The sequence below is a fragment of the Eurypyga helias genome, unplaced genomic scaffold, assembly GCF_000690775.1.
Source record: "Eurypyga helias isolate BGI_N326 unplaced genomic scaffold, ASM69077v1 scaffold10129, whole genome shotgun sequence".
NCBI lineage: Eukaryota > Metazoa > Chordata > Aves > Eurypygiformes > Eurypygidae > Eurypyga > Eurypyga helias.
Window position 1 is genome coordinate 42145 of NW_010271365.1, and position 9810 is coordinate 51954.

Genomic DNA, 9810 nt, shown 5'->3' on the forward strand with positions numbered 1-9810 from the left:
TCAAATCCCAGGGGTCACCCACTGATAGAGGAGGGGAGGACATGGCTGGGCACCTCACCCCTGCCCACCCTCCTCCCCTCTTGCACCACAGCCATTCCGGCTCCTCTGCATGACTGCCAAGCATCGATGGCTGTGCTCCGTGCTATCCCTGGCATGGGCCCGAGTCAGTCCTAGTGCTTGCCAGCCATTTATAACACCGCAAAGCATCCCTGCAATCCACGTCAGCACCGATTCCTCCCACCACGGGGCCGGGCAGCCTCTCTCAAGACTCCTGTGAGCCCTCCAGGAAACATCCCAGGGAGAACAAAATTAGATGTCAAAGAGCAGAAGGATTTCAGCTCTGGCAGGTCCCCAAGGCTGGAAAGGAGAAGTGTTATGAAAACACTCATCAGAAGGCGGTGAGAAATTAGACGTAGGTCACTTGAACTCCAGCCCTGAGGAAAGGGGTCAAGTCCACAGGGTAAAGCCCAGCTGGATGGGAAGAAGCCAGCAGAAATTTTTGGAGGAGGAACTGCTTGGTTTGTTAATTTGATGACATCCCCTAGGCTGGGGTTTTTTCTCCACTCGGGATTACAGGTCCAGACCCTACTCTTGGTGGGTATGGCGGTGCCTCTCTTGCCAATCCCATGGAACGGCTCGTGCCTGTGTGGGATGTATGATTCTGGGCACGGGCCACCCAGCTGGCAGCAGTGTTGGGTGATTTTACCAGGCGAAGCACAAGAACTGCTTGCCTGCAGGGTAATGACATGGCCCAGCCCAGGAGACTAGGACTGGGGGTCTGGCCTGAGCAAGTGGCAGTATGACACGAATCTCCTCTTAACACACACTTTTTGGGTTGTGGAGTGGTTTTCTGGCTGCTATTTGACAGCCTTTCACAGATGCCAAACTTAGGTTTTCAAAAGCAATTGATTTTTGAGCACTTTGCTGCAAAGGGACTTTGTCTCCCAAGAGAAACTTCCTTTTGAGAAGCCTCCTACAGCTCTTGGGGCACTTGCAAGATCTTTTGTTTTTACATTACGGCTTTTAGAGAGCCTTTAAAAAGAAGGACGCAAGGCAATGGATGGGGTCCCACGAACAACTTAAGTTATCAGCAGTCCTTGTGTTTATTTTTTCCTGCGGAAAAAAAGTCCTTTTTCACTCTCAAACATTTAGAGTGGCTGCACGCACCAGCAGAGCTCACAGGATGATCACCTGGTCCTTGGACACACTACTGAGCAGATTAACTGATGGGTTCATCTCCTGAGCTCTTCCAAAAACGTTGCAAATATTTTTGAGAGAAGCACGGCATCGCTGGAGATGAAAGAGAAATATTTGTCGATTTTGCACGCGCGAGTGTTCACTTTGTGGCCTTTTGGGGATGGGATAGGTTAACTCCTAATAGGATGCTGCTTTCTACTCCAAGGCATCCCGAGGGAGTTTTTGGACCAGTCTTGGATACAGGCCTGGAGATTCTCCAAATAGCTTCGACTTGTGCATGCCCCAGGAGATCACTCCATCCAGGTCCCTGCAGAGCCAATCAGCAGGCGAGTTTATTCTCCCTCTACTTCCAGCTTCAGCTTACCCTGGAAAGATGAGCATCCTTGAGAACTACTTCTTGGGAGATTTACGGCAGGGCTCGGTGGCCGTGCGCAGTTCAGAGTTTACATAAACGCCGGGCACCGTCCCAGCACTGGGTGCTGACTCAGGCACCCGCCCCTGAGATGCTCCCACGTCACCGGTTCAGTCGGGTCTCACAGAGCAACCGTGCTGACATTTCACACTGTCACGGACTGTAACAGTCACTGGAGCGGCCAAATCCCGGGGCTTCATGTCCTGGAGAGAAGGGGATTTCAATCTTCCCCTCCCCGGCCCCTGACCTCAAGCAAACACAACGTAATTGGGTTGTCCCTGCTGGCGACGGGTTTGATTCATTTTCCTGCGGGGAGATCTCTCCGGCCGGTTGAACAGAGAGGCTGCATGCTGCTGGCTCAGTTTCCAGTGCCTGCAGAAGGATGGACTCCCGGGACCCCCTGTCGCAGCCCCAGCAGGCACCACTGGCCCTCGGGATGCGATCAGGGGCAACCATGGGTCAGAGGGCTCATGCAGAATAACAGTCTCACCTGCTTCAGGGGGAAAAAAAAAAAAACAAACAGTATTCTCCACTGCAAGAAAAATTAAGGTGTAAGAAACGAGGGAGACTCCCAAGGTGGGAGAAGGGCATCCTTGCTGCAGCTGCTGAAGGGGAGGCTAACGGGAACGAGATGCTGTAAGTCCTCCCTATTACCAAAATGCCCGTTGCAGCTCTGTGGGTGGATTCCCAGCTTCTAACCTGGGCGCTGCTGTTATGGACCATGCTCCAACTCAGGATGGGGATTCGTTTGCAGCCTGGGATGCTAAAATACAGCACACAAAGGCGCTTTTTTTTTTTCCTTCTCCTTACCCAAGCTCATAAAAAGCTCCATGATTTCTTAGTCACGCCAGTACGTGGTATTTCATTTGGTACCGCACTGTGGGTTTTTGGGGTTGTCCGCTTCTCACAAGCCCCCACCGCGCACACATATCTCTATCCCCCTCCTGGGAAGCCCCCCTTTATTTTCCGAGAAGTGGAAGCTGGAATAACCACAGCACCACCTGGCTGCAGCAGAAAACTGGTCCTTTCTGCAGCAGCTAGGATGATGCCCCAGCTCCTCAGCCTACCTCTGAGCGGACCCTCACGCATCTGCTCTTCCCAGCCATGTCTCCATCCCTGGAAATTCAAGGCAAATCCAAAAGCCATAGACCTGGTTATGACTTGCTATACAAACGTGATAAACAGCTGCTCAGAAAACATCTCCTCATGTGCTCCTTGCCTGCATTTTAATAAGCTAACGTTTGGGAATAGTTAAGTAACTGTCTTGACTTGTTTAACTCGATAGCCACAGATATTTCACTGAGCTGACGTGGGATTTATGTCTCCATAACGCAACAATGTTTGGTAAGCATCGCGGTTTCAGGGAGATTTATGTCCCATCAGCAATCTGAGAAGGATTTATAGGGCCCGTCAGAGGTAGGGTTACAGGAGGTGCCGTCTGAGAGACACCAAGAGCGCTGTGTCTCACTGCTCAGGGGCGATTCCTTGGAGAGACCAAGTCCTGGAGCGCTGTAGCCTGCTGACATATTGCCCTGCTAATGTTCTGCATTAATAAAACTAAACACAAGGGCTAAGGGAGCTGCCTGGTGATGGAAAACATTTTGTAATGTGCTTCCCTTCTTCCAGCTCTGTGATGGATGAGGAAGGGAGGTGGGGAACCCACCTCAACCCTGCCCCCAGGAGGGAGGCCACCCCCATCATCTATCATTCTCTCTGGGAAGATGCCAGCTCTGACTGGGCTGCTGCCCCTCAGAGGGTCCCAACCAGCCATCGGCGAGACCCCAGAGGCAGCAACAGGATGCCTGGAGCAGGAGTGAAGCTCAAGAGGCAGAAGTGGGACTACAGGACACCCAGTTCCAAGAGATGGAGAAAGACCATGTCTCCCAGTTTTGCCCCAAACCAAACATTTCACAACACTGCCATTTAAGTGCAAACCGTACGAGTTAGGGACAAGCTGCATTACAAACAGTCACAAATTCAGCGTTGCAGGTGGCTTTTCAGAGCAGAGCTGGTAACAACAGGTCCCCTGTGTCTGGGTTTTCCCAGGCGATGCTGAATAGGAAACAAATCCTCATCTCCAACAAGCAGAGGTGATCGCTCTGCTGGTACATCCTACTTACTGGTTTTTGACAGCAGGAGGTTGGACCAGCGTCTTTGTAAATTCCCTGTCAGAGGTTTCCTGACAGAAATCAGGTCAAAGAAATCCTTGAAAGTATAAGGAGGGGAAAAAAAAAAAGGAAAAAACTTTTCCTTTGTTCAGGACAGCTGGCAAAAGCCTGCAGGAGGCTCAGTTGCCCCTCAGGACATGAGTTCTGGAGCATCACTTTTCCTTGAGTCCCAGCAGTCGATGTATTTCCCAAGACAAATTTCTTTGGGTTGAAATGGCTTCCTCCTGGTCCCAGCCTAGACATACATCATCAGCAAGATTCAAACAATTAAAATAACTCCAATAAAGGGATCGATTTTGCAAGAAGCAGGTGCTGGAGGGAGAAAGGAGGCTCCGGAGCAGAGCGTTGGAACTGCTGAGCAGTTCCCAGCAGGGCCACGCTGCTGGGAGCTGCATCATCTTTGCTTTCCAGCTCTCATGGCAACAGAATAAAACAGGTCAGGTTTGAGGAGAATAACACCAGCTTTAGACGTTGTGTCACTCCTGGCAGTTATTAGGACAAGTTCAGTCTTTACTTCTGCAAACAGTGGCAATGAATTTCCTGCAACGAAGTGGCACCATGACTTGTTCAGCCTCATCAAGAGGAGACCTGGGACACGCTTTGGCTGCTGCATTCAGCAGCCATTTCACTTGAGGGTAGCATTTCCTGACTGCAGACATGTCCAGATATCAAACCTCTTTCAACCAGACCCTTCACTGAGCTGCCAGATCTTAGCTGGAAGGAAAAAACCTCTTGTATTGTTGGATACATCCATGCCACATCAGGTATCTCAGGACTGGATGTATCTATCCTGATATACAGAGCAAAGCAACTTCCACCTCCTAGAAATGACAAAAAAAACCCCATGAAAGTGCATCAGAAAGTTCAAGATTTCCTTTCTCACTGGCCAGTTCTTGATCAACTGCTCTGAGCAGGCTCTGGCATCAGGCGGAGCCAGCGCTCCCCAGGTTACCAAGCCAGCACACCACGCTTTGAAACTCGGCTCCTTCCAGCTCATCATTTTTGTTGCTAACATGGGAATTGCTATTCATCACCAAGCATACATCTCCCTGTTACTCATTCATAACAGGACACGGACAATCGTGCTGCCATCCCGCCCAGCACACCAACATCTTCAAGCCTTGTTTTCTTAATGACCCATACCTTGAAGACATCCCAGGAAAAACAAGCATAGGCAGAGTCACCCAGTGTCAAATAAACCACAAATGTTAGAATTCACTGTAACAGTGATGTTTGAGTACATAAGAGTTTTGGAGGGGGTTTTCACATTTTCAGTCTTCTCTTGAAAGATTTTGGGTTTGTTTTTTCAGTATATTTTTTGGCCAGGAAAAAGAATGTTTTTCCTTTTTTCTTAAACATTTCCATCCAAGTCTTTTTTTTTTTTTAAACTAGGAAAAGTGAACAAAACACACCGAGTGAAAGCAGCTTCTCAGCCACAGCGACACAAACTCACCCTTCCTCCCTTCCAGAAAATGACCATTTGGGACAAAAACCTCCACTGCAGCAGCCAGGCCCGGGGACAGCAGGGCTCATCCCAGCTTTTTCCAATGGGGTTCCCCAGCCTGGCATGGCTCCAGCATCAATACACAACAGACCCTTCCTCCAAGCTCTGCTCACACTCACCCCCATCCCTCCCCAGGACTTACCTCCTCTCCATCCCTCTCTTTTCCTGTCTTCCTTTTGCTGCCCCAATGGGGCCATGCTACCCCTTGGGGTTTGATGAAGAAAAGGCCATGTGGGGTGGCCAGATGGGATAGCAGAGGCCAGACCCTCAGAAGGCAACCTCATGCATGTCAGTGCCATGAGGCCCAAGCCAGAGGCAACATCACTGCTCTGCTGCAGGTCCATGTGCGAACCCTCCCCTGTGCAGCAACGGGAGGAGCATGGCATGCCTGCCCTCTGCCGTAAATGCACTGCTGAGGGATGCCCACGCTGGCTGGTGTCCTCTGCCAAGGTCCCACTAGGGTTCCTCCAGGCAGGATGAGAGCTTGCAGGAGAGAAAACATGCAAAACAACACTCACCACTGCTGTCCTGACTCTTGCACCGACGGCTGTAGCACAAGACGATATCTACGTGCATTAACGCAGCACACGCAACACGCATTCTCCAAACACACATTCCTGGGGCGCAGGCACCTTCCCACTACCATTCAGTACATGCATCTCCACGTTAGTGTCAACAAAGCCAACGCGTGCGACGAAATTAGCTTGGGGTTGCACACATGCAGCAATGACGTCTCTGCAAAACCAAGCTCTTGAGCGGGACCCACCTTCGCACCCTTCCTCAGGTCGTCCGCAGGGGCTGTATAACGTGTGCGTGTGGCTGCCTGGGCACATCTGTGCTGATACCCGCCCCGTGCCGCCTCGGCCCCTGCACTGGGATGGCAGGGGCTGAAGATTGACCACAGCAATGAAGGCGTTGCCAGGGCTGCCATCCAGCAGGAGAGCGAACGTCCTGGCACCATTAGCGGTCTGTGACATGTTTTTTTTAATTAGGAAAATAATAACTTTACTGACTTTTCTATTCTAATCCTGTTCCGTTCTCGGTAATGACTCTTTTTGTAATAAACAGCATTGCAGCCCAGACTAGAAGGCTAATGACTGTTGATGGGAAATATTTTGTTTCATAACAGAGGCCACAGCCAGCAAAGCACATGGGAACATTTTTTCAGGAACATGGAAGATACTATTTTTAACTGTTCTCCCCCATATTTATGTTGCTTGGTGGAAAGATGCGCCAGCTTAAACACATGGCAGCAATATGTGCCATTTAACTCTGTCCGTGCCATGAAGAGTAGGTGTGTAGAAGTCCCAGTCCGGAGGCTGGGCGGCAGGATGACCATGCTCACTGCAGCCCGTTTTCCTTGCTGTCCATCCATCTATGGCTTTACAACACCCAACACCAAGACGATCACCATCAGGACGTGGCACGGTGCTCTCCGCACTGCCACCCAGCCTCAAAACGTACCTTTGGGTGCTAGCTCTGGGCCAGCAGTGGGGTGACAGGAGGGTCTGGCTGTACTGAGCGCTGAAGATACCCAGAGGCGGTCACAAGACCCTGGGTGGAGCGAGATGTGGCCAGTGAGGGTGGTCACCAGGTAGGTGCAAGTCACTCAATGCAATCCCTGCTTTGTTGACATCCTTCTTCCCCCACCGGCAGGATCCTTCCCCTTGAGCAGGAAGCAATCCCCCACGACCATGGTCTTTCCCACCTTGCCTCCTTTGGTATTACAAAGCCCCATTCAGCATCATGGCTTCTCTTCCTTAGCACAGCACAAAGCCACCAAAAAACCAAACCTGCCGAGGCTGGAGATTCTCCAACACGAAGCTTCAGGTAGGTCCAAGAGCTCCCAACCAGGGCACCGGAGATGTCTCAAACCCAACAGCATTAACGCAGACAGAAGCGGCGTTTAAGCGCGTAGCCGATTGAAATCACGTTCCTCCGTGTCCAACAAAAATACATTCTTAATAGTCGTGGAGCTAAGTGGAGTCACTCAGAGTTATGATTTCCTTTCAGCAGATATTTCATCTTCGGGCTGTCACTTTCACTCAGGCCATGATTAAAACAATAAACCCCAGAGAAACCACCCTACTCCCCGTCAACAGCTGCTTCTCCTCCACACGCTGCGATGGGAGCCATTCATCAACAAAAAGAGGGAGGGGAAATTAAAGACAGATTATTACTATTTATTATTCAAAGCCGCCAGCAAGCTCTCCTTGGTAAAGCAAGGGCATCCACAGCCCCCCATGCCCCTCACAGATGTCGGCCAAGGAGGGAGAAGTGGCCCTGTAGTGTAAGGGATGGGCTACTGTTGCACGTGCTCGACACCTCTAGGACCTTCAACTCTCTTCTCATGCAACAGGCAAGCCATCGTATTGGAAGGATTCTCCCTGTTTACCTCTGAAAACGTTCTTGGATATCTGCATCCCATCAATGAGACCCCACCTTGACAACCAGCTTGCGAAGGGAAAAAGTTCAAGTGTCAGGCGTTGCCAAAATAACCTTGGGCAGCCTGTTCTCCTGGGTTTCTGCTCTTCCTACCTGGTGTCTCAACCTGGATGGCACCGCAGGGTCTTCATGGCCTTAGAAGAGCTGGCTGATGGGGAACAGGCCCCCAGCTTGTCCTTTGAACCTGCAACGTGATTTTGTCCATGTGTGCAATTATTGTAGAGATGACAGGCAAGATCTGCCCCCCTGGCTGACCGAGGGTCATCACACAGTTGGAGGAGATGGCTAGAACCAGCCCATGGCAGACACGCTAGAGCCCACATCCTGCCAAGCTCAGGACACGAAGCCTCCCGCTCAGATGTCTCACTCGGGCCGCAAAGACAGGCCTTGCAGAAACGCAACAGTTTTCTTGGAGCTTGTTTTCCAAAGGCTCAACACGTTCCACTTGAGCAAGGCTGGAAAATCTATCGTGTCAGTCCTCCTGCCATGCCTGTGCATATTTGCATTTTCCTTACAGCGTTTTTAGAGATTTCCACTCCTCGGCCTGATTTGGGATGAAGTCAAATATGTGAAATCTTGGAAGCTGCCACAGGAAAAGAAACTCCAATTTTTTTTTCCAACTGGCTTTAGACACAGCCTTTGGCCATGGTGATAAATCTTCTGCCAGCCTGGAGTGCTGCACTCCCCTCCCAGATAAGGGCCCCACTTGGTCCAGAAGGTCTTTGTCTCCCAGCCAGCCTGGGGAGGTGCTGCCATCCCACACTTCTGAGGATGGGCTGAAGCTTCCCATAAGAGGCTGCTTCCCTGATGGGAGGCAACAGCGGGAGAGGGCACGTGGCAGAGTTCCCTGGCTCCTTGACCCATCCGGCACTCCCGAGCCAGAGGGTGGGAGAGCTCAGCTATCTCCCTGTGCTTCGTCAGCTCTCCTCCAAGACAGCCCATCCCCAAGGGTCCCGTATCTACAAGACTTGCATCTTGATGCTGAGGCAGGGGAGGACATGGCAGGGCTGGCTTGGAAGAAGCTCCGTTCCCAGGTCTGCAAAAGGGCCAGCCTCGGCTCAGCCACGTCAACGCAAGACTCCCCAGCACAGCTCTTCCAGGAGATGTTTCTCCCCCCTTTTCTACAACAGCCAGAGCGTTTTTGTGGGGTGCAGTCCCAACAGGCAAAGCACCTGCTGTGGGAGTCACCTCCTTCCACTGTGACGCACACCTGGTTCCTCCTCTTGGTCGAATACGCAACTTTCTGCTGCGCACCAAACAGCCCTTCCCAGGCTGGATGACTCTTCACTGGAGATCGGTCTCCTGCGGAGGACACCCTTAGCCGTCTTCACATCCCTCGTTGCAGGGGATGAAGAACACTCTGGAGCTGCAGTCGTTTTTCAGCTAACCACAGAGGACCTTTCATAGGGCTACATCCCATTAGATTCATCACGCCTTTGTCTCTAGTTGGACCGTAGTCCACATGTTACCAGGATAGTCCCAGATCGGCACGTCTGCTGGAGGGAAACCCACCCCATTTGCCCAGCAGCGTTGAGGACCCACCTCAGAAGCATGGTGTGGCCTTCCCTGTCCGGTGACAGGCTTTGCTGGGAGCACGCACCATGCCAGCCCCATGGTGGGCATGGGAGGAGGGAGCCGTGGGAAACCCACACGCCCCACGCTCACCCCAGGGAAAGCTCAGCACCACCTCCTCCTCCTCCTCTCATCGGGCCTGGCCATGGAGGAACACTCATCTCCCTTGCATGTGGCTGCTTTTTGGTCTCACTGCCCAGTCCTGGGGCATCCTGACCACCGAAATGGGGTGCATTGTGGTGTTCCGGGATGTGTTTATAGCGTGGCTAATTTTAGCACCTCCCATTCACAAGGAGGGCTCCACCCAGCCCTGTGCTGAAACCACCTCTGGGCTGGAAAACAGCATCTGTGAGACAACATCTGGCATCGCTCGGACAGGCAGAGGCAGGAAACGAAAGAAAACAGCGTCTGTCCGAGGCTGCTGAGGGACTCCAGCTAGACAGCAAAATTTGGCCAAGACGCTGGAAAGAGTAACTCTAATCTTAAAAAAGTTATATAAAAAAACAGAAATG